Below are 24,072 nucleotides of genomic sequence, written 5' to 3' on the forward strand. Positions count from 1 at the left end.
TAGATATTGAGGCTTTGTGTTAAAATTCCTGAGTTAGTTAACCTTATGTTGTGTTTGAGTTACACTTTAATGCCTTGCTGTTTAGTCTGTTCCAGAAGTGTTTTGAAGTTTACATTTTTATTTATAAAGTTTAAGAATATTTATTTTGTAATTATGATTTGGGTTGGGGAAGGGGGGTGGTGCATTATAAAAGCCTATTGTAAGATTAATGGAGAACTTTTCGTAAAGCTGTACCTTGCCAAAGAGATAAGAGCCTCTTTGATGTGGGTTTAAAAAAAAAACAAAGCATCTATTTTTATAAAAAAGAGAAAATTTGGAGAAACTTTTTACAGGTCCTGGAACAAATATTTTGACTTGAATACTTTGAGAAATCTCTTCATATGACACCTAGTGAGCTTTTAAAACTTACCAGGAAATTTGCAGTGGTTGGGGGAAAACACTTTAGAGCGATTTATGATGTAGAAATTCTTTAAGAGATCTTTGTTACTCAAGAAATGGAATCACTGGGAGAAAGCACTGCTGGTTTTGGTTTTGTAATCGTTGGTGCAATCTCTGAACATCCTGGTTACTATGTGATAGATGGCTCACATTAAACTTGTGATTTTGAAACAGAAGAAAATTTAAAAGTATATAAGAGCAGGCAAGAAATTTAAATTAACTGAGATGGGGGAAAAATCTGTTCTTCCTATAGAATTCCCTTCAGATAGAGCTCAAGGTGTTTAGTGATGTACTTGCAGTATTGTTTGAAGAATTGTTTTGTCTTAAAGAAAAAAAAAAGATGTTTGCACATGGTTTGCATAGTGGCAGACCAGGAAAAAACAGTCTTGCATTGGATATATTTGAAGGTATTTTGAAAGTTATGTTCAAGGCTAACACCTGAGCTTTGTGTAATGTAAATAAGATCTTTTGTTGATGAACCTTCTTTCAGCTAATACTTCGAGTTTTCTTCTGGTTTTTTATTTTCTTTACTTAACATGCCAAGTGATGTTCAAATGTTTTTGTATTTTTTTTTCTTTGTAAATGGCATTAAGATTGTTACTTGAGGTCTGCTTATTCATTTTTGTTGTCCTGAGGACTTGAATTTACAGTGGATCAGATACGTTGCAAATTTTGTCTGTAGATAGTCTAGCTTCAGCTGTTTATGGTGATGCTACTTTTTTGTTTATAAATATGTTTGTGGTAAAAAAAATGAGTATAACCATAGGTTTTGAACAAATTCCTTACATTTTTCATACCAGAATCATAAATACCTGTATGCTATTGAAATTTAACTTTGTATGATGCTTAAAATCACTTATTTGGGGAAATAATAAAGTCTTTACCATGTATGGAAGAAATTTAAGGTCAAAAAGTACAAATATTTTCTGATTAGCATCTAGCTTATAATAAATTTTTAAAAAGCTGAAGGCTGCTGTGCCTTCACCGGGATGCCCTGACAACTATATAGTTACGTCCTGCTTTTTGTATAAACTGAGATGCTCACATGCTTCCCCTTAGAACAAGCAATGTGCTATGCATAACATACTTGTACATGATCTTTGCAGTTGCTTTTTTTGATTATTTCTTTTTTCAAAAAAAAAATCGTAGTTATAAATTTTCAGTATAGTACAGTACATAAAACTGTTGGAAGAAGAGTGTTAAAGTGAAAGCGATTGTTCATGCTAGACCCATTCAATGCTTTTCAAATCGATTGACTTTCTGAAAGACGTTCAACTTGAGGTGCGATGAGCAATTGTTCTGTACTAACACAAACACACTGCTTTGGAAAAGAACAATAGTAATAATAACAACAATAAAGAGATCCGTTCTGGGAGTGGGGAACGTAACTGTACTCTCTGCTACTATATTCTACGGTAGCAAGATCAAAGCATTGGTGAGAAGGCATGTCTATCAGGCTTCACTTTACACTGTTTAACAGAGCACTTAATAAAATGTAAGGCTGGTATTTATTTGAAGTTGTACAGTATGACTTAATTCACATCTGTTGGAGTAGAAAAATATATTCTGTTGAGTATTTAAAAGAGGCTGTACATGTTTTCTTTTGTGTTTGGATCCTTTGTACTTTTTCATGTTCAGTACATCAATAAACAAAAGTTGAAGGGAAAGAACACTGTGGTGCAGAGGTCTTTTAAAAGTTCATGTTTCTTTTGAACGTACTTCCCTGGGTTTATTTTTCCTTTAGGTTTTTAAGTTAAATTCAAACTACTTAGTGCAGGAGCCACCCCTCAAAATCTAAACGGCTTAGATATGCCACCGCATCTGGGTGTCCTAGTACAATGTGAAATTCAAGTCTTAATACCTACATGCATGGTAAGCTTCCTACTCAATATTTCTATTCAATAACCCCATAGCAGAAGAAAATTTTAAAAGCTGTGTTTGCTAGGATGCATTATTTTCTGAAGAATTAGTACCTGAGACTTCTGCATCAAGAAAGAGGAGCATTTCAAGGAACATCAGATCGAGTCATAGAACAGACAGCTCTAATTTATATGCACCATTATATGCATATACACCATTCTAAAAGAACCAGGTTATAATAGAGATTATGATCTCTTCTTCAAATTGTAATGAAATGGAAAGCCAACGGTGAAAAAGTCAATTGATTAAGTTTGTGAAGTATATCATTTTATCAACTGCTAAAATAAAAATGGCAACCTTAAACGCAACTGTTTTAGCTAATATAACTGTCCTTTTTATTTTTCCATTTTCTCACACACACCCCTCATGTCAAGAACACATTGGTGCAATCTGCATTCTTGTCTGCTCATTGGTTGGCATCCAGTGTTGATGGATGACACTAAAAAATTAAGCTTTTATTGAAGATGGCATCAGTTTACATAGATTGCTAATACTTTCAAAAAATATAGTGATTGCTGTAATTCTAACCCTTGTGAGAAAAATAAAATTTTGAATTTTCAGTGTATACTGCTGATAAGAGTAAGAAAACTGAACTTGGAAAGCGTCTGCAATGGATAAGATGATAGAATCCAGAATTTGCCTATTTCTGCAATCTGGATTAATTTTCAACTCGTATCTACTTTTAATTAATTATTAAAATCTAGAAATTATCTTTCCATATGGTGAGACTTAAAGGGGTAAATTATCTCAATGAAGGATTATATGAAATAGAATTTTCTATGCATTGAATTTAAAGGAGAATTCACTATGCTCAAAATTCACTTGAGATAGGGATAATTAATAATTATTCCAGAAACATTTACTATTCCTTGTGCTCAGATATTTTTTATATTCAAAGTCAAATGTACCATAATTTAACTTTGATGGATTGCGATAAAAGAGTTTGAGCTTCTTTTCTAGCCATTTTGTTCTAGATAAATTTTTGTTGTGATAGAAGTCATGGCACTAGCTGGGCTTTTGCAGAAATTTGCAATGTAGTATTCAGCATATCTATAAAATTATTGGTTTTCACTTTAACAGAAAAAGCAAGCCTTAACTTCAGTTTTGCATGCACATTCTCCTCTCCATGATTTGGAGTCCCCCCCCCCCACAAAAAATGAAAGTTAATATCTTAGTGACAATATATAGTGGAATGTTAAAAAGATAGAAGGGTTACAAATTATAGTGAGATTCCAGGAATCTATAAATTACAGATAGGTTACATATAACCAAGCATGTATGAAATTGCATCATGATTATCAGAAGCACAATAGCTCAGCGCTTAAAGTTGCTGAGTTTGTCAGCTGCAGAGCTGACAGTCTGGATTTGGGACCAGAGCTCCGCACAACAGGTGAGCTCCCATTAGTTGCCCCAGTTCCTGCCACCTAGGACTTTGAAAGCATGCAAATGGAAGTAGATGAATAGGTACCACTTTGGTGGGACGGTAACAGCATTTCATGTGCCTTTGGCGTATAGCCATGCTGGCCTGGCCACATGACCATGGAAATTGTTTTCGGACAATGCTGGCTCCCTTGGATAAGAAATGGGGATGAGCACCGTGTCCTAGAATCGGACACGACTGACAGGAAAACTTTACCTAATCAGAAGCATCATATGCCATGAAAGGAATGGTACTGATGTCATAGTTTGCATTTCTGTACCTATTTGTTTGATAGGTAGCCGAATCCCCAAAGATATGGAAGTAATTCCTCAACTGGCACTTAAAAACCATGAAAGGAAAGCTAAAACAATTGCCTGCTGAGTAAAGATCAGAAAGTATAAATGGAAGCTTTTAAAAGAATGAAAGAACAAAAAGTTTGGGGAAAGCTTTTTCTTTAATCAGACCAGTGGTAGTCAACCTGGTCCCTACTGCCCACTAGTGGGCATTCCAGCTTTCATGGTGGGCGGTAGGGGTTTTGTCCGATACTGAAGCACTTTCCTTTTTTTTTATTTAATTGACTTTTTAAAAAAAATTATAGCATTATTTAAAAACATTTTCATTAGGTTTTCATAAAATTCCCCATGACAATTTAAATTTCTGAAAATATACTATTTGAATTGCCCGCGCATAAATTTAGTTCATGTTATGTAAGTGAAACTAAATGGCGCTATAGTGCGACTGCAAACAAAAGAGCCTCATCCCAGAATAGTTCGCGCATCTCCCCCCACACCACCAGCTGTAACAGACAAGCAGAGCTGGTAACTGGTGCCCCCCCCCAAACCCAATCCACGATGCACGAGAGGCATGCACAGACGACAATACATGGCGCATTACTGTGGAACCGGTGGGCAATTAGAAAATTTTACTACTAACAGAGATACAAAAGTGGGCAGTAGGTACAAAAAGGTTGACTACCCCTGAATCAGTCAACTTTTATCTAATGTCATGTATGTATGTATGTATGTATGTATGTATGTATGTATGTATGTATGTAAAATTTGGATGCCTAGTGATTTTCTCTGAAGATCAGAAGATCCTGAAGAGCAAGCTAAATTTCTTGTTTGAGGGGGTTATTTTTAGCAAATACAAGGTTAAGAGACCTCAACTGACACCAATCATCCGGTAGATTTTAGCAATGGAGTGAATGAGAAGATTGACTTCCCTATGACCAGGTTTCATTCTTTTCTCCCTGAGATGTAAATTCTAAGGATAGAATCTCATTTAGTACATACTGATTCAGTATCTCACTCATGCTTACATCATAGGCCTCCATATGCACAACTCACTCAACAATTGTGAGCTACTGGTAATGTACAATCTGGGATCAAAGTTTTTGTTTTCTTTCCTTCAGAGGAAAATACATTCAGGCAGAATATATCCCATGAAAGCAGTTTGCAAGCTATTGTTAGGCAAAGGCTGACTTAACAGTTTGGCTTGCATTCTCCATACTACATTTTGGATCGTCAAAAACATAAGGCTTGGCATGAACCTAGGGAAATCTGGCTGTATTCTTACTTGGTTAATGAATTCACTTCCCAAACGTTTTCCCCATCACAGGTATTCCCTGAACCAAACCCATTGACCCAATCAACTGAATTTCTGCTGCCGATTGCAATAAGAAGCTTATTTATAAGCTTATAAATAAATAAGAGTTTTTATAAATAAAGAGTTTATAATGCCCTGTTATAAAACAACACACAATTTTCAAGGAAATGAGCTATGGACATAAGCATCCTATTTAAACTCTACATGTTGATTCAACAGCTTTAATCAGGTTTGGGTCATCATTTTCAGCCTAGAGCAGGGCTGTCAAATTCACGGCCCGCGGGCTGGATGCACCACATTCTGGCCATGCCCATGCCCGGTTTAGCGAAGGGGAAAAAGTCACGATACGTCACGTGACGATGCGAGTTTGACACCCCAGCCTAGGGGCACAGTTATACTTTCTGTTTTGCCTGGGAAATTTGGTAGATCCTGGCTAATAGCTAAGATTTTATTGATTTTTATTCTTAAATTTCCTCAATGCCCCCTACATAAAAAGAGTGAATATTCAGAACTATCCTCTTTATGGTGCCAAGGGAGATTCTAGGTGTCCCATCTAGGTCTTTACCTCAGATTGGAGTTCAGGTGCACAGTTGCTTATGCTTATGAGCAGGACGTTTTTGACCAGGGTTGGCAAAACATTTAGCATCTTATTGAGTTGAAAATTGTTGCTACTGTTATTAGAACTTTAGAAATGTCTCTATTTTGAGAATTTGCAATGAACCACGTAGATTTTTAGTCATTGTACATGGGTTGTCCATTAAGCCTTAATTGAGAAAATGATATTTCATCTGAATCATCTGTTCCTCAGTGGCTGGTGACATAATCAACTAAATAGGACCTGGTATAATTGCTGATTACTACTTTTGAAATGTTAACCATTTCTGATTGTAGGTTAACAATTCGAACTGGGCAAGCATAGACAATTCACATTATGTATAATGCTTTAAATTTGTTGACTAATTTGCTGAATAAATGTTATATCTGATGAGGGGGAACCTTGTATATTAAACTGATTTTAGAATTCTCTTTTAGAAGGCTCAGTGGAATAGGGGTCTGGATCAAAATATATTCAAAATATATTAAGATTAACAAAATGAGATAAAATATGGAATCTGCTGGGATTGTTCAAGCTGCAGATCCTATCAACAGCTGACTATCTGAGTGCCCACTTGTTCGTTTCTTTAAGACTTACAAACTTCACGCTATCCATACAGCTCTCTCTCCTTTCAACTTGAGCTTTTTGTCCTTTATTAAAACAAAGTTTTATGTACCACTTCAAGCGGTGATGGTACATTTAGTGCCCTTCTTGGCTCATGGGCTTGGAAATTTAAGAAATAGAATTTAGCAATATTTTATTTCTCTCTCTCTCTCTCTCTCTGCCTAGAGTTTGTTCTGCCTCTGGGTTTTCCATCTGCATGAGGAGAAAATTTCACCGTTACGTGTTAGGTTCAGACAGTGTAAAAGGATTTCCTTTCTAAACCAGATTAAATTGTAATGTTTTCTCTCTCCTTAACCGCTGCACATACACACATACAACTACATGGCTTCCTTGCTGTTGCTTATTTATCGTAAGCATAAGTAGAACTTTAACATTTAATCAGTAGGTTAGCATCTCAAAGCTTCCTAATTAATGGGTAGGGGTAACTTTTAATTAGCCTGTAAATTAAGTGTATTTCTATTGCCAGTATATTGCAGTTACAGGAAAGGAAAAATAAATTATACAGAAGACGATTCTTAATAAATTAGCACTATACAGGACATACCCTATAAACAAAATTGATAATCTAAAGGAGACCATTACATTAGAATTTGCAACTGTCAAAGATAATTTTAATGTGCATAGGAATGTTCAAAGATCAAGCATGAATCAAGTAAGGAAGTATTTAGAAGAGAACAGCAACTAATTCAAACACGTAATGTAATTTATATAATCAATTGTCCCCGGAGCCTATAGCTTGTTAGTACACTCTATGTGTATGTATAAACACACACATATATACATATACAGCCTATCCCGCATTCTCTTCAATTCCCTCTCCTTCCAGTCCCCTTTCCTGCCCAACACACAACTATGTAGAATTGGCAAGGCTTCTTCACACACATCCTGGAAACAGTAGGTTGTGTGTCTTCTTGCCTTCAGTCTTTCTTTCTTTGTTTCCAATTTCTCCTTGTCAATTTCCATGCCAGCCAAAATGAAAAGTATTATTCCACCCCTCAAGGCTAAGACATAGAGAACTTCAACTTTTGACTTTCAGTCAATGACACAACTCTTAAAGTTGCTTTCTTGTAACTTTGAGAGGACTAAGATCATCATCTTTCTTCCTCACCCCACATTATGACCTTGATCTGGGAATGACCTAATCCACACTACAGATTGCAATACAAAACTTTGCATCAGGGATGAATTGGTGAGCACCAGTGGAGTGTACATGATTACAAGAATGTGAAAGGTGTTTGTGGGATTTCTGTTTCTGACCATGACTCTTTGTAACCTTCTGGAGAAGGATACATTTGGCATAAACACTGAATATAAAAGGAAATAAATTATTAAAAACAATGTGTTTGTTTATTTCCTTTTCTATTCAGTGTTGTTGTTATTGTTGTTGTTATTTATTCCAAACCTGGATCATTAAGAAATTAGACAAAAATGCAGTTTTTCCTGAGTTTCAGATTGGGGTTTTCCCCTTCCCTTCACTATGGCATGGTGGCTCAGTAGTTAAGACACTGGGCTTGTTGACTGGAAAGTTGGCATCCCAGGTTCAAGACTCCCATTCTTGCCCCAGCTCCTGCCAAATTAGCAGTTTGAAAGTATGCAAATGCAAGTAGATAACTAGGTACCACTTTGAAGAGAACAGCAGCCAATTCAAATGTAATGTAATTTACACTTTGATGGGAAAATAGCCGTGCTCCGTGATGTCATGCTGGTCACATGACCATGGAAATGTCTTTGGACAGTGCTATCTCAATGGGCTTGAAATGGAGACTGAGCACTGCCCCCTAAGCTGGCAACGGGACTCCTATCTAGTAATACCAGGGAATTTCTAAGTACAAAAGAGAAGACTTCCCCACTGAGCTATTGATGCTAGTTTATGACCTTAATTAATTTTAACTAATGCTGAGCTACCATCCCTCATTTTCTGTATTTTATTAATACATCTTAGAGTTTCTCATCCATGCCACTTTCTAAATGGCTTTCACTGATGAGAGTTTTTTTTTTTTACCTTACCTAAAAGAGCCAAGTTTAAATGAAGGCCAAGGAATTCTACAAGAATTTGGCAATCTTTTTCTGTACCAGTAGAGGAGCGCTTCTTAGACTGTACCATTGAAGGATTCTCTCATTCGATAGAAATCATGGTTCTTGTAACTGAACATGTTTTTGATAGGTGACGTATGAAAGCGTTTTGGATAGAATCATACTGTGCTCCCATCTTGTCAAGTCTTTTTCTTTTGGCAGCAGCTTCCTAAAATCAGTGGAATGGGAAATAGGCCGAAGGCTTCCATACGCTGCCAGTCAGTTGGCATACTACATACACAGCATAGCATGATGGCACAGAGGTTAGAATATGGTATTGCAGGCTAACTCTACGGACTGCCAGCAGTTCAATCCTGACTGGCTCAAGGTTGACTCAGCCTTCCATCTTTCCAAGATTGGTAAAATGAGGACCCAGTTTGTTGGGGGCAATATGCTGACTCTGTAAACTGTTTAGAGAGGGCTGTGAAGGAGTGTATAAGTCTAAGGGTTATTGTTGTGGATACTCTACCACTGAACTGGCATCTATCTGGAATTTTTTTTCATTAAGCATAAGAATCAGTTGTCATTTGTTTCTACGAGAAGAATATCCCATCTTATATTTTCACATCTCTAGCATGCTCATTCTCAGATTACAAATAGAGGATAGACTAGAATATAAATGTAAGGTAAGTTAAAAAAAATAGCCACTAGCCATTTATGTATTTATTAAATTTGTATGTCATTCAACTCCACCGATGCCTCCCATCTCCCAATACAGCACCTCTGAGTGGCTTACAATATGGCAAAAAGTCATAGATGACACTTTTCTCCAACTATTATTAAAATATTAATATTGAAATAACAGATTAAAATTAAGAGTAATGGTGTTATGTATGCGGCTGGTATTTGTTTAGCCATTTATGTATTTATAGCCCACCTTTATTGTGTTTACAAATATTTCAAGGCAGCAAACATATCCAACACTCCTATTTACACAATACTGTCAGGTGAGATGGGTTGAGGGAGGGAGTGACTGGCTCAAAGTCACCCAGCCAGCTTTTATAGCTACCATGGAATGTGAACTCACAGTCTCCTAGCTTCTACCCAGGTGCCTTAGACTAAACTGGTTGGCTTTCATTTTCTCCATATTAAAACATTTAAAGAGTTTGTTTTCAAAACTAAGTAAAATAAGAAAAGTTGCAGTGATCCTCAAAAGATCCTTTAGCTGTATATTATACGCAGTACTCCACATATTATACTTCTCCACATATTATATTCCAGATGTACTTCTACATATGCAAACTGTGTGTGCTTCCTTTTGGTTTGGGCTCATTATTATTAATAATCTAAATTCATTTTATGGGTTAAGGCAGGGGTCTGCAAACTTGGCTCTTTTAAGACTTGTGGACTTCAACTCCCAGAGTTCCTCAGCCATCAAAGCTGGAACTCTGGGAGTTGAAGTCCACAAGTCTTAAAAGAGCCAAGTTTGCCGACCCCTTGGTTAAGGAATAAGGAAAAAAGCAAATCTGTGCAAACTGCCCCCAGTGTTTAGCTGCTTGCAACGATTTTGGGCATTTTAATACTTTTAACAGATGAAAATGATTTAATAACATCACAGTTAGGGGGATTAGTTGCACAGTCAATGTTTGGCAACACCTTGTTGATTTTTTTAGCAATACTTTTCTTACAACCTTTGTATGTCTGACAGAAAAAAAGTTTTCTGTTTGATTGAAGATTGCCTATTCTAGATTTTGAAAAATACTTCTTAAAAGGGTCAGCTATTTAACCCCATTAAGCTAAACAGGATTAGGAAATACCAGCACTGCACTACTTTCAGGCCAATAAAATCAGAAACCAGAATCAAAATTTCCAATTCTTATTTCTACTGAATTCATTAAGGCAGCATCTCTAAATGATTTAATATGCTCCTTCCTTCCTAGGTTTCTTGACAGAGAAAGTTGCCTTTTTGTGAGATTAGCTGTCAGCTAACTTACCCACGATCTCTTCATTTTTTATGTATGTTCTCCTATTCTCAGTTTTCCCCTCAATCACATCAGCAGTATATAGTTTTAAGGATTTTATTTCATATTTCACTCTGATGAGTCATCTGTCCGCCAGAGTGCTGGAGCCAGTTTATACTGGCCAATTTTTGTAAATTTTCAGGAATTTTGCAATCCAATTGAGAACAGAACTGAACAATAATACCTACTAAATTGATCAGCTATGTGGCATCTCACCATGTAAGACCCAGATTGTTGGGGGCAATATACTGACTCTGTAAACCGCTTAGAGAGGGCTGTAAAAGCACCATGAAGCGGTATATAAGTCTAAGTGCTATTGCTATTGCTATGTAGCCTGTAATGGTAACTGAAGTCAGCACAGCCAGTTGTTGTATACATTTATCCAGCACACCACTGCATTTATCCCAGGCTATTATAGCAGAAGATGCTGTTGGCATTTTAATAATACGATATTTCAAGAAAATCATTGTTATTATATTATATTATTAACATGGTGATGCAACAAATATGTGGATTATGATTGTTTAAAAATAACTGTACCCAGATCACACACTGATGGAAATTGAATGTTATATAAATAAAACAAATAAAACATGGGGGGGAAAAGATTAAAATCTGAGGATTTGTGATCAGATAAATATAACTGAATACACTTTTTTAAGGGGCACTTCTTTAGTTAGTTCCATTTCATTTTTAAGAAAAGACAAATTGATTCTGGATTAGCTTGATAATTTTTTGGATTATCAATAAGAATATGGGAAAAAAATTAAGCCACTGTAATTAGGATATTAACAACTTTGTAACTCTATTGACAAGATATAAATGTGATTTCAAATTCGACCTTTAAATTGGCCATTACTAATCTTTCAAAACGTTTTTTAGGCACATATTCAGAGTAGTTATATTTCATGCAGGTTTCCTGGTATTAAATTCAATTATATATTCTGCATTTAAATGGTGAGTGTCTTCGTTCTGGGAAACTTTTATTAAAAGCATGGAAATTTCTGAAAAACATTTTTTAAGCTGGTGATTTAGATTCCTCACTTTGAACTATAATTTTAAGTTGCTTAATTTACTTTTCCTGTAAAATTCGTAATAAATCTTTGTCTGGTTATATGCATTAGGAAACGAAGTTCTGTTAAAAACATTAGGTTGCCTATGCATTAAGATGTCTTTGAAGCTTTTGAAGCAACCATTTGAAATTGTAAAATATAGCTTATAGCAGTGGTTCTCAAATTTTTCTTCACCAGGGACCCCCTTTAAATACTTTTTGTGGCCATGGACCCCCCAAGACTTAACTCAAGGTTTAAATCATAACATTTCTTCAAACCTTTGTGGAACCCCTATGATGATATCGTGCCCACTTCCCGGGTTCCATGGACCACAGGTTGAGAACCACTGGCTTATAGTAATTTTCATTTGCTGTCATGTCTGAATTTATAAACCATTAGACCAAAACCATCATAATCATTGATATGATGGTCATCCATTGGATGGACCTTTAGGAAATCTTCAAAACTTTCCAGGAACAGAGAAATGAAAACAAATAAAATCCAACTAGAGTTAGAGTCACATAATCTGTATATACTTATGGGACACTGTTAACAAGTACATAATGATTTTTATTGATTTTATTTTTTCCCTCCACTCTTGCCACAAAAAGCTGTTTTGTGGGATTTTGTTTCCCTCTAGAAGTGATTAGAGTGAAGTGCACATTCCCTGAGTCTTAGTTACACTAATCCTTTTGCTAGATTTTAATTCCTTCTCCAAATGGAATATGCAGGGTTCAGGGTTCTTCTAGATTTATCTGCATAAACCTAATGTATGAAACTGATTAAATACATACTAGTGTCCTATCCAGATAACTATTATCTCTATCAAACACAAACGGCCATCTTTCATATATACGCAGTTACATAAGCCCATCCCTCCTTTTACGTTTAGAAAAAAAAAAGAGGAAAAATGGAGTTATGGCAACAGGCAAATGAAAATGAGCGGGGAGGAAAAAAAAGTCCTATTTAGGTGTTAAGCAGGGATTAAAATTTAACAAGCAAACATTGACTAAAGCATTGGCTAAAGTTCAAAAACATTTTCACCAGTGATATCTGCAGTCATTTGCATTTTTACTCCATCCATTTGTTTTCAACAGCCCCTATTATTATTATTATTATTATTATTATTATTATTATTATTATTATTATTATTATTATTATTATTATTATTATTATTATTATTATTATTATTATTATTATATTCTCTCTCCCCGTCCTCCCATTCATAGCAAATTATCTGAAAGAACTATAAAGGTAGTCCTCGACATACAACCACAACTGAGCCCAAAATTTATGTTGCTAATGAAACATTTGTTAAGTGAATTTTGCCCCATTTTACGACCTTTCTTGTCACAGTTGGTAAGTGAATCACTGCAGTTATTAAGTTAGTAACATGGTTGTTACCGTATTTTTCGGAGTATAAAATGCACTTTTCCCCTCCTAAAAGAGGGCGGAAATTTGGGTGTGTTTTATACAGATAATGTAGCCCCACCCACCCACCGGCCCCCACCCTTTTGGAGGCTGCAAATGCAGCGTCTCAAAAGGAGAGCCTCTCAAACAGCCTCCAAAAGGTCCATTTGAGAGGCTTCCTTTGCAAAGAGAAGCTCCTTTGGAAACTGAGTTTTGGGAGGCTGCAAATGCAGCCTCTCAAACAGAGAGCCTCTCAAGCAGATTTTTTTTTTCTTATTTTCCTCCGCCAAAAATAAGGTGCGTCTTATACTCTGGAGCGTCTTATACTCCGAAAAATATGGTAAGTGAATCTGGTTCCCCCACTGACTTTGCTTGTCAGAAATCGTGATCACGTGACGCCAGGTCACTCCAACCATCATAAATATGACTCAGTTGCTTAACTGTCTCAGTTTTGATCCTGTGACCACGGGAATGCTGCAACAGTTGTAAGTATGAAAAAAAGGCCATAAGTCATTTTTTAAAATGCCGTTGTAACCTTGAACCAGGGGTGAAATGCTTCCGGTTCAGACTGGATTGCCTGATCCGGTAGTGATGGCGGCGGGTGGTTCAGAGAACCAGTAGCAAAAATCCCTGTCCCCCGTTCCCCCGCATGCCCATCTGAGCTGCAGGATCATCAGAGGGTTTTTTTTACTTTTAAAAGCATTTTTTCTTTGGCCGAAAAAATGCTTTTAAAAGTAAAAAAAAAACGTCTGATGATCGCACAGCTCAGCTGGGATTGTCAGAACCTTTTCAAAGCATTTTTTCTACAACTTCTTTGGTCGAAGAGGCTGTAAAAAAGATGCTTTGAAAGGGTTCTGGGGATCAGACAACTCAGCTGGGATCGTCAGAACCCTTTAAATGCTTTTTTTCCTCTGGCGATCCCAGCTGAGTTGCCTGATCATCACAGGCTTTTAAAAGCATTTTTTTACAACCTCTTCGGTCGAATAGGTTGTAGAAAATATGTTTATAAAAGTAAAAAAGAAAAAGTTGGCCACGCCCACCCAGTCGCATTACCCCTCCCACTAAGCCACGCCCACAGAACCAGTAGTAACAAATTTTACATTTCACCCCACCTTGAACAGTTACTGAATGAACTGTTGTAAATCCAGGACTACCTGTACTTGATTTATTGGGTAACTGTGGTATGTAGAAAAGAAACTGTTACCTGAAGGTTAATATCCATGTCAGCTACAGTGACTGTTCATATAAAATTTACAATTCATCTTAGAAACTTGTTTAATGTCTGCTTTAGTTCATACTTTCTGCAGGCAAATAATTACTTGGAATTTTTCAAGCAATCTATAACTTTGTCCTATTGGGGTTCAGACCTGTAGCTGTGGATCTGGGTTTCAAGTTCTGTCTGAAGAAATGAAAGTTCACTTCCAGGTAAGCAAATGTTTTGGGTTGTTGGTTTTTACCTTGCTTTGCTTTTTTTGTGTGTATATATGGCAAGAGGACATGCTGTTTAAAAGACTTTTGGAGGAACTTTGGAAAGCTCCCACCACCGAATCTATAATAGTAATAAATTACCTTATATAAATTGAAATTTGTCAATAGTGTTCATTTACCACCAGCCTACCAAGTATTTAGGAGGCGAGGGCTGGGCAGCACAAGCAAATCACTTAAAAGCCAGTCATCAACATACCCCGATCAACATCTAAGAAGCCACATACAATAGAGGCACTATAAATATCACACATAGGACAGCCCACGCTGCTAGAGAGAAGTCCCCTGAAAATGAGCCTCATGCCCTGAAGATGAGCCTCAACATGAGGTTGACAACTCGGAAGACAAAACCTTTGGTCCTGGTGACCGACCCAGATTGGATCCTGAAGGATGTATTTCCAAAAATGGAGAATTTACAAACATTTACTTGCTTCTTTCCACCCAGGAACGGGAGAATGCTGACGCTACTTTTTAACCTGTTTAAAACCAACCTCATCTTTACATTTTTTTTCCCTTACTTCCTATTTTCTAACCAACAAGATCAGTTTCACTTTTAAGAGTTCTTGAATGTTGAAAGCTTGCAACTTTTTTTTTGGGGGGGGGGGGATTTCCAGCATTCTGTTGTGCTAAATTTGGGGACATGTAAGAAGATGCAGAAGAACACATGCAAGAGCAAGTAAAATATTAATTTTATCTTAATGCTGTTAACTGGGTTCAACTTCAGTGATGTATGACTTCTTAATAATGGTTGACAGAAGCCATGTATTGGCATAATTTCTAAACTGTAGTTCTGTGGATATGTTTGAAATTATAAGTCATGGATGGTGATTACTGAATGTTGATTAGATTTCAGCCTTCTCCTCAAGCCTGAATGTGTCTGTATAATTGCATGTCCAGACCTATGCCCATGAGATCTCATTTCAATATTATGTGTCAATGACATAGCCCGAAATGGAATAAACATTTCCGAAGAGTTCCCTAAGATTCTCAAAAAGAGAGAGTGTATGTTTATATGAGGTAAAGGTAAAGGTTCCCCTTGCACATATGTGCTAGTCTTTCCTGACTCTAGGGGGTGGCGCTCATCTCCGTTTCAAAGCCAAAGAGCCAGCGCTGTCTGAAGACGTCTCCATCGTCATGTGCCTGGCACGACTAAACGCCAAAGGCTGTTACCTTCCCACCAAAGGTAGTCCCTATTTTTTTCTACTTGCATTTTTAACGTGCTTTTGAACTGTTAGGTTAGCAGAAGCTGGGACAAGTAACCGGAGCTCATCCTGTTACGCGGCACTAGGGATTTGAACCGCTGAACTGCCGAACTTTCGATCGACAAGCTCAGCATCTTAGCCACTGAGCCACTACGTCCCTGTATGGATATATAGTATATGTATATACAGGTAGTCCCCATTTGGCAACCACGGTTGTGATCAGCAGTTTTGTGGTAAGTGAAGTGGTTGCTAAGTAGAAAATCATAGGACCACAACTGTGCTTTTCCTTTTCTCCATGTTCCCTGCCTTTGGAATGCTGGGATAGCTGGTTCAAAACTGGCAAGACTAATCAATTTCATTTTCTACTTTTATTAATTTCTCAACCTCTCCCTCCTTTTTGGAATGCTCACCTAGGTTAATTAACAGATCGGAATTAATCTACATTCTTCCTCTCCAATTTCCATTCTGTGAGAGATTGGGGAAAAAAAGCAATTTCTGTAGGCAATCTCTCCTGTATCTGACAGTCATTTCTTTCTTACCTCCTGCAGAGTGATAAGATTGGAGGGAAAGGGATCACAAGAGAGTAAGCATGTACCCAATTGGGAATACACTAGACTCTGCATAGAGTGCTTATGGTTCTCATCTCTGAGCATACCGTTGTCCTGCATGTGACTGTTATTCTTCCCCCGACTCTTTGAAATCGGAGAGATTGGAGAAGAAGGAATTACAAGAGACAAAGCAGGCACACAAAGCGAGGACTACCTGTATAGTGTTAATGATTAAACTTCTGGCCCTTTAGATGCTGCCAAATGGCAACTTTCAGAAGTCCCAGCCAATTAGGTAATAAGCTCAGAGAGATGGAACCTGTGCTGTTCCACTGATGCTAATTTCATTGCCCAGCAGAAAATGGCAAAAAAAAAAAAAAAAAGTGCCCATTGGATATGCTGGATTTGCTTAACGACCACATGTGACTTGCTTTGTGACAAAGGGACTCGCTTTCTGAGCATTTTAAAAATGGCTATAAAATCAAGTCTGCTCACATACCTTGACTTACGACCGCAATTCTGGGTTGTGTTTTGCTGGTAAGTCAAGGACTATCTGTCATCAATCGAAATGATATGCAGTTTTGCTTTGTTGCTTTTATTTACTCTCTCAGACTTTGCATCCATTTCAAGATGGACAGACAGACTGTGATGAAAGCTGTCACGAATCTGGGAGTCTACTTCATTGTCAGTGAAGATGTGAAGCCGGCTTCTGTCTGCCATCAGTCTCTTGACACGCTGCCAGCTTTCTTGCTCATTTTTCCCCCTTTTCTATAACAGGCTAGTAGGGTCACCTCTCTGGAGTTTTAAGTACTGCTCCAAGGATCTATCGAAACTGGAAATAATGGATGTTACTCTCCTCCCTCCCTTCTTAGGAAAGCATTGGTGAATATTGAGAGAAGCCTTCCATTGTGTCAGCAGACCGCTTGAAAAGAGGAAGGCCACGAGGCTTGAAAGATATATTAATATTTCACTGATAAAGCATCTTCCCGCGGTGCTGCCTTGTTCTAATTTTTTTCTAGTAGCTGAGAGCAATTAGCTGGAACTGTTGCGGTCGCAGCTGTTTCATAGCCGTTCTACCAAAGGCAATTAAAAAAAAGGAGAGGGGTGGTCTTCTGGAACTTATGTGGACATGTGTATAAATGCCCTCTCCTCTCTTCATCCCCCCCCCCTCTGAAATCTTCCATTTTCAAGGTAGCAGGAAGAAGACGCCTGTCAACCAGCAACAGCACTTGAAATACGCCTCCGGCTTGACCTGTGAGCTTGGTTATAGTGCTACAACTGGCATTTGGAGCCCATCTTTATAGAACCAATTTCTTGGTGGCTTTGTTCAGGAGGAATCCTCTTCCTCCCATCTGTCCCAAAAGTAGCCTAGGGCCAGGTGCTCACCTCTTGAAATACAATATCTCCTTTTCTTTTCTCTTCTCCACCCCACTGTATGCCCTTGACTATATTCTTCCTCTGGAACCAATGAGTAGGAAAATGTGCAGAATAGTATGACTTCTGGTACAGGTAATTCATTTAGTAAGGTGGCTCAATGGCTAAGACGCTGAGCTTGTCGATCGAAAGGTCGGCAGTTCAGCGGTTCGAATCCCTAGTGTCGCATAACGGGTTGAGCTCCCATTACTTATCCCAGCTTCTGCCAACCTAGCAGTTTGAAAGCACGTAAAAAATGCAAGTAGAAAAATAGGGACCACCTTTGGTGGGAAAGTAACAGCGTTCTGTGCGCCTTTGGCGTTGAGTCATGCCGGCTACATGACCACGGAGACGTCTCCAGACAGCGCTGGCTCTTTGGCTTTGAAACGGAGATGAGCACCGCCCCCTAGAGTCGGGAACGACTAGCACATATGTGCGAGGGGAACCTTTACCTTTAACTGTTCAAAGTTGCAACATTGGGGGAAAAAATGTCTTAGGACCTTCTTCACCTTTACGACCCTTGCAGCATCCCCGTGGTCACATGATCGAAAGTCAGACACTTGGCAACTGACTTGTATTTATGATGGTTACAGTGTCCCAGGGTCATGGGATTCCCTTTTGTGACCTTCTGAGAAGCAAATGAGGAAACCACACTCACTTAATTGAACAACTATAGTGGTTCACTTAACAACTCTGGCAAGAAAGGTGGTAAAATGAGACATTTAACAACTGCCTCACTTAGCAACAGAAATTTGCTAAGGTCAGTTTTGGTCGTAAGTTGGGGACTACCTATATGTGCAAGAAAGGTTTGCTTACATAGCAAAGCGAGCACGGACATTTATAGAACCCTGTTGTCAAATTTCAGATTGGCTCTCCTTTCCTGCCTCACATCACATGATGGTTTAAACCTTGCTAATGAGCTGTAGCACTTCACGCTGCAAATAGGGCTCTTGATTGAATGCTCTCTCTGGTTTCCTTTGTCTCACTCCCTCAAACATCAAAATATATACAGAGGCATATCCAGGGAAAGAGAAATTGAGATATCAGGGAAAAGGCTAGGCATTAACAAGAAATCTTTCTTGTGACTCCTGGATTTCAATGTTGAAAATTTAAAAGAGAGGGGGAGAGACACACATACATATTCGAGCAGTCTACAGTCTGGAATAATTGATGGCATTTGCAACTGAGCATCTTATTTGAAAGATAGGCCTACAGCTCATATTTGCCCAATGAAACAATCTGTTCAGGTGTTATTCCGTAATTGGTGCTGGAAAGTCTGACAAGGAGTTAGCCCTGTGTCTTTTTGCAAGCGTCCCAACATTTTATTCAGTTACTATGCTTCAACAGAACATGTATTTACTATTATGTCTCCCTACTTATGAATCTAATAGAAAGTCAACTTAGCTTGAGTCATCCCTGCATGTATTTCAGGATTGTTCTTGTTTGCAAGAGGGATACACGGCACGTTAGGAGCCTGCAAACACATTGCCTTTATTAAGCCTACATCTAAGATCAACTAGCTCACGTGCTGTATCTCCATAACGACCGCCGAAAGACCCTCTTGGTAACAGAGCACAAGATTTTTCCAAATAAACAGCTTTCACAATTTATTTGCATATCGAAAGAGAAAATTCTAACTCAGACTTTTCCTTCAAATACAATTTTTGGGACAATCCATCATAAACACATCAGCCTTGTCTCCCTATGTGAGGAAGAACTTATGAGCCGTGGTGGCACAGTGCTAAGAATGCCTGCAGTACTGCAGGCTACTTCTACTGATTACCAGTTGGCGGATTGAATGTCACCAGGCTCAAGGCTGACTCAGCCTTCCATCCTTCCGAGGTCGGTAAAAATGAGGACCCAGATTGTTGGGGGCAATATACTGACTTTGTAAACAGCTTAGAGAGGGCTGTAAAGCACTATGAAGTGGTATATAAATCTACGTGCTATTGCTATGTAGAAAGAGTATGTCAATGACTCAGGGTAAATGTAAGACAGTGTTACTCCCAGCTATGTTTTCTGTGATGATTTGCATGTACATTGAGAAGACTTGTGCACATATGCACCCTTAGCCAAATAAATTATTCCATTCCATTCCATTCTATTCTGTAGCACTTAGACTTATATAGCGATTCATAGTGCTTTACAGCCCCCTCTAAGTGGTTTATAGAGTCAGCATATTTATTTATTTATTTATTTTGTCACACAGTATATATAAGCATAAGCGTGAAATAATTATACATTATATAAGCATATATATGAGTATGAGTATGTAATAGCTATATTAATTGGATATAACGAAAGGAAACAATAGGACAGGAACGGTAGGCACGTTTGTGCTCTTATGCACGCCCCTTACAGACCTCTTAGGAATGGGGTGAGGACCCAATGATCTGGGTCCTCGTTTTACGGGCCTTGGAAGGACGAAAGACTGAGTCAACCTCAAGCCGGTCAGAAACAAACTGCTGGCAGTCAGCAGAATTAGCCTGAAATATTGTATTCTGACCACTGTGCCACCACGGCTCTTATAATACAGGTAGTCCTTAACTTACGACCACAGTTGAGCCCAAAATTAATGTTGTTAAGTGAGTTTTGTCCCATGTTATGACCTTTCGTGCCACAGTTAACTTTTTTTTGCCAGATTTGTTAAGTGAATCATTGCAGTTGTAAAACGAGTAACACGGGTTGTTGAGTGAATCTGGTTTCCCCATTGATTTTGCTTGTCAGAAGATCGCAACAGGAGATCACGTGACTCCGGGACACTGCAACCGTCATAAATGTGAGTCAGTTGTCAAGCATCCAAATATAAATCGCATGACCATGAGTTTGCTACAATGGTCATAAGTGTGAAAAATGGTCATAAGTCACTTTTTTCAGTGCCGTTGTAACTTCGAACGGTCACTAAATGAAATTGTTGTAAGTTGAGAACTACCTGGATGCCACTATCCCTAATAGCGGTTCTTATATATACCGCTATTCTAGTCCATTCTATTCCATGAGGAGGTTAATTAACAATGGGAAGGCACAGAAAAGGACTTAACTTTGCACCCCAGTCTTTTGCCTAACAAGCATAAGTGAAGAGAAATATATCTTCAAGACAAAGCTAACAGGGCCTAAAATGTAGAGCCACGGGGGACTTGAAGGGACTGTTGTAGGCACTATGACTGACAAGTAGTCTTGAGAGACATGACAGGCCCCATTTTTATTTGATACAGCACACATCTCTTGAATGCTCAAAATAATCCTAACTCTCTACGATTTAGTAATACCTTCTTCCTAGTAAATATTCCCTCGTTTCCTATATGTAAGATTGTAGGTAATTAAAAATAGATGGCTTGCAGGGGGGGAAAAAAACCCTCCACATTCTTTCACTTTTTATTTCTACATGCAGTTCAAGCTGTCAGAACTGTTCAGCTAGATCTTTTCAGACTTCGGAATGGACTGTCAAGAGTGAAAGAATCAAAAATAGCTAGTCCTGGGAAACACACCCTATTTGTTTCCCCTTTCTGTAAAAATAGGCCAGTAGGATTGTTTAGATGCTTAAGAGGCCTTCCGTATGGAAGGAACACAGTGATCACACAGTTCAGCAATACGCTTGCATGTCCCCACAATGATGTGGGGCTTCGGGGCATCTCGGAAAGCTGAGCTAATTGACTCCTTGAGTTACTCGGTGCAGAGGAAATGCTGCCATTCGGTTGTAGAGGGTTTCCTCCAAATCTTCTGTAACAGAGTTATTAACACTTGGAACACACTGCCTGACTCTGTGGTCTCTTCTCAAAATCCCAAAAGCTTTAACCAAAAACTCTCTACTATTGACCTCACCCCATTCCTAAGAGGAGTATAAGGGGCGTGCATAAGAGCACAAACGTGCCTACCGTTCCTGTCCTATTGTTTCCTTTCATTATATCAAATTAATATAGTTATTGCATACTTTTGCTCATATATATGCTTATATGATATGTAGTTATTTTATGTTGATGCTTGTGTATACTGTTGGAACAAAATAAATAAATAAATAAATAAATAAAGCTGCAGAGCAGAACAGTTTCTCTGTAGTAGGAATTGGCACCTCTGGAATTCCCTGGGCCTCCAGAAGCCAGGGATTCCACCATCCTGACATGTTGAACTAAGGGATGGTTGACCTCTCCCTGAAAACAGTTGACTTGGGGTTTTTCCTTCCTTCACAGTAGAAAGCTGGTTGATTGGAAAGAAGACAGACCAGGATGAGGAAGGTAAGGCAACAGGAGATTACTGCTAGCAGCATGGAAATGATCCTTTCGGTTTGAGGATCTGTCAACAGACAGAGGAACATTCAAGGAAAGGACCAGTGGTGGAATTCAATTTTTTTTACTACCGTTTCTATGGGCGTGGCTTGGTGGGCGTGGCAGGGGAAAAATACTGCAAAATCCCCATTCCCACCCCACTCTGGGGCCAGCCAGAAGTGGTATTTGCCCGTTCTCCAAACTACTCAAAATTTCCATTACCGGTTCTCCAGTACCTGCTGAATAGCACCCCTGGAAAGGACCTTATCTTACTTTCCAGAATAGCAACTTTGAGAGAAACTATGTAAAACAGTGTACTGCAAAAAAGTGCTATTATTATTACTGTTGTTGTTGTTATTATTAATTTTATTTACACAAAATGACAATATACACAGCAAACGAGATAACTATGCTGGATTTCGTATCACAGATCACTAATCGAACACTTCCCAAGTGTTTAGGTGTGCGTGATGTATCAGTGAATTATGCGAGCAGATCCCAGTAAGGTGGCCTTCTGCAGCTGACCAATGGTAATCTTATCAGCGCCAATTGCTTTTAAGTGCTTGCCTAGGTCTTTAGGCACAGCTCCCAGTGTGCCGAATACCACTGGAACCACCTGCACTGGTTTATGCCAGAGTCTCTGCAATTCGATTCTCAAATCTTGATATCTGGTGACTTTTTCAAGTTGTTTCTCATCAATTCTGCTGTCACCAGGTATAGCAATGTCGACTATCCACACATTTTTCTTTTCTTTTCTTTTCTTTTCCACAATCATGATATCTGGGGTATTATTATTATTATTGTTGTTGTTGTTGTTGTTGTTGTTTATTATTATGTTGTTATTATTATTATTTTGTTATGATGATGATGATGATGTCTTGATTCCCAATTACTCTTATGAGCCTGTTAGGACTTTAATGTCACACTAATCAATGAAAACTTATCCCTAAGGGTTTTCTTTGATGGGGTTTTTTTTTGGGGGGGGGAGGGGAGCTTTAAGTCAGTTTTCACCCTTGGCGAGCACCTGAATAACAGTTGAAAGGGACTTTATAATAATAAATATTACCGTATATACTCGAATATAAGCCGATCCGAGTATAAGCCGAGGTCCCCAATTTTACCCCAAAAACTGGGGTAAACTGGGGACTCGAGTATAAGCCGAGGGTGGGAAATGAGGCACCTACCGGTTGGGGAAACCCTCCCTCCCTCAGCTGAGAAGGCTGGCGGCTCCCCCGCCCCGCCCTCTCACTGCACCGGCAGGGCTTCCGTCCGGTAAAATGTGAAAAAGAAAAAAACTCGAGTATAAGCCGTATATACTCGAGTATAAGCCGAGGCTTAAAAAAAAAACTCGAGTATAAGCCGTATAGACCCGAGTATAAGCCGAGGGGACGTTTTTCAGCACAAAAAACGTGCTGAAAAACTCGGCTTATACTCGAGTATATACGGTATATGAACTTAATCTCTTCTGAAAAACCTCCAGTGTTTTTGGAGTACCCACAACTTTTGGAGGCAAGCTGTTCGGCTGATTAATTGTTCTGTCAGGAAATTTCTCCTTGTTTCTAGGGTGGCTGTCTTCTGTGGTTTTCTTGGCAAGATTCTTCAGAAAGGGTTTGCCCTTGCCTGTTTTGTAGGGCTGAGAGAAAAGGGTAGGCTTAAGATCATCCAGCTTGTTTTGTGCCTAAAGTGGGACTAGAACTCAGAGTCTTCTGTTTTCTGTCCTGGTGCCTTAAACACTATGCCAGCCTGACTTTTTATCGCTAAGGGAGGAAATTTATCACCATCTAAGTCAAGGGTCTCCAACCTTGGTCCCTTTAAGACTTGTGGACTTCAACTCCCAGAGTCCCTCAGCCAGGAAAGCTGGCTGAGGGACTCTGGGAGTTGAAGTCTACAAATCTTAAAGGGACCAAGGTTGGAGACCCCTGATCTAAGTGATAGATGTCACACTGCCAGTTATAACTTGGGGCACCTGCTTAGAGACTTATGTTTACAACTGAATTGTCACATATCAACAGGATTTTTTAAAAGAAATAAATAACATTATTATATTGGATTTTTTAAAAAGTGTCC

This window comes from Ahaetulla prasina, chromosome 2, assembly GCF_028640845.1.
Source record: "Ahaetulla prasina isolate Xishuangbanna chromosome 2, ASM2864084v1, whole genome shotgun sequence".
NCBI classification, from domain to species: Eukaryota; Metazoa; Chordata; class Lepidosauria; order Squamata; family Colubridae; genus Ahaetulla; species Ahaetulla prasina.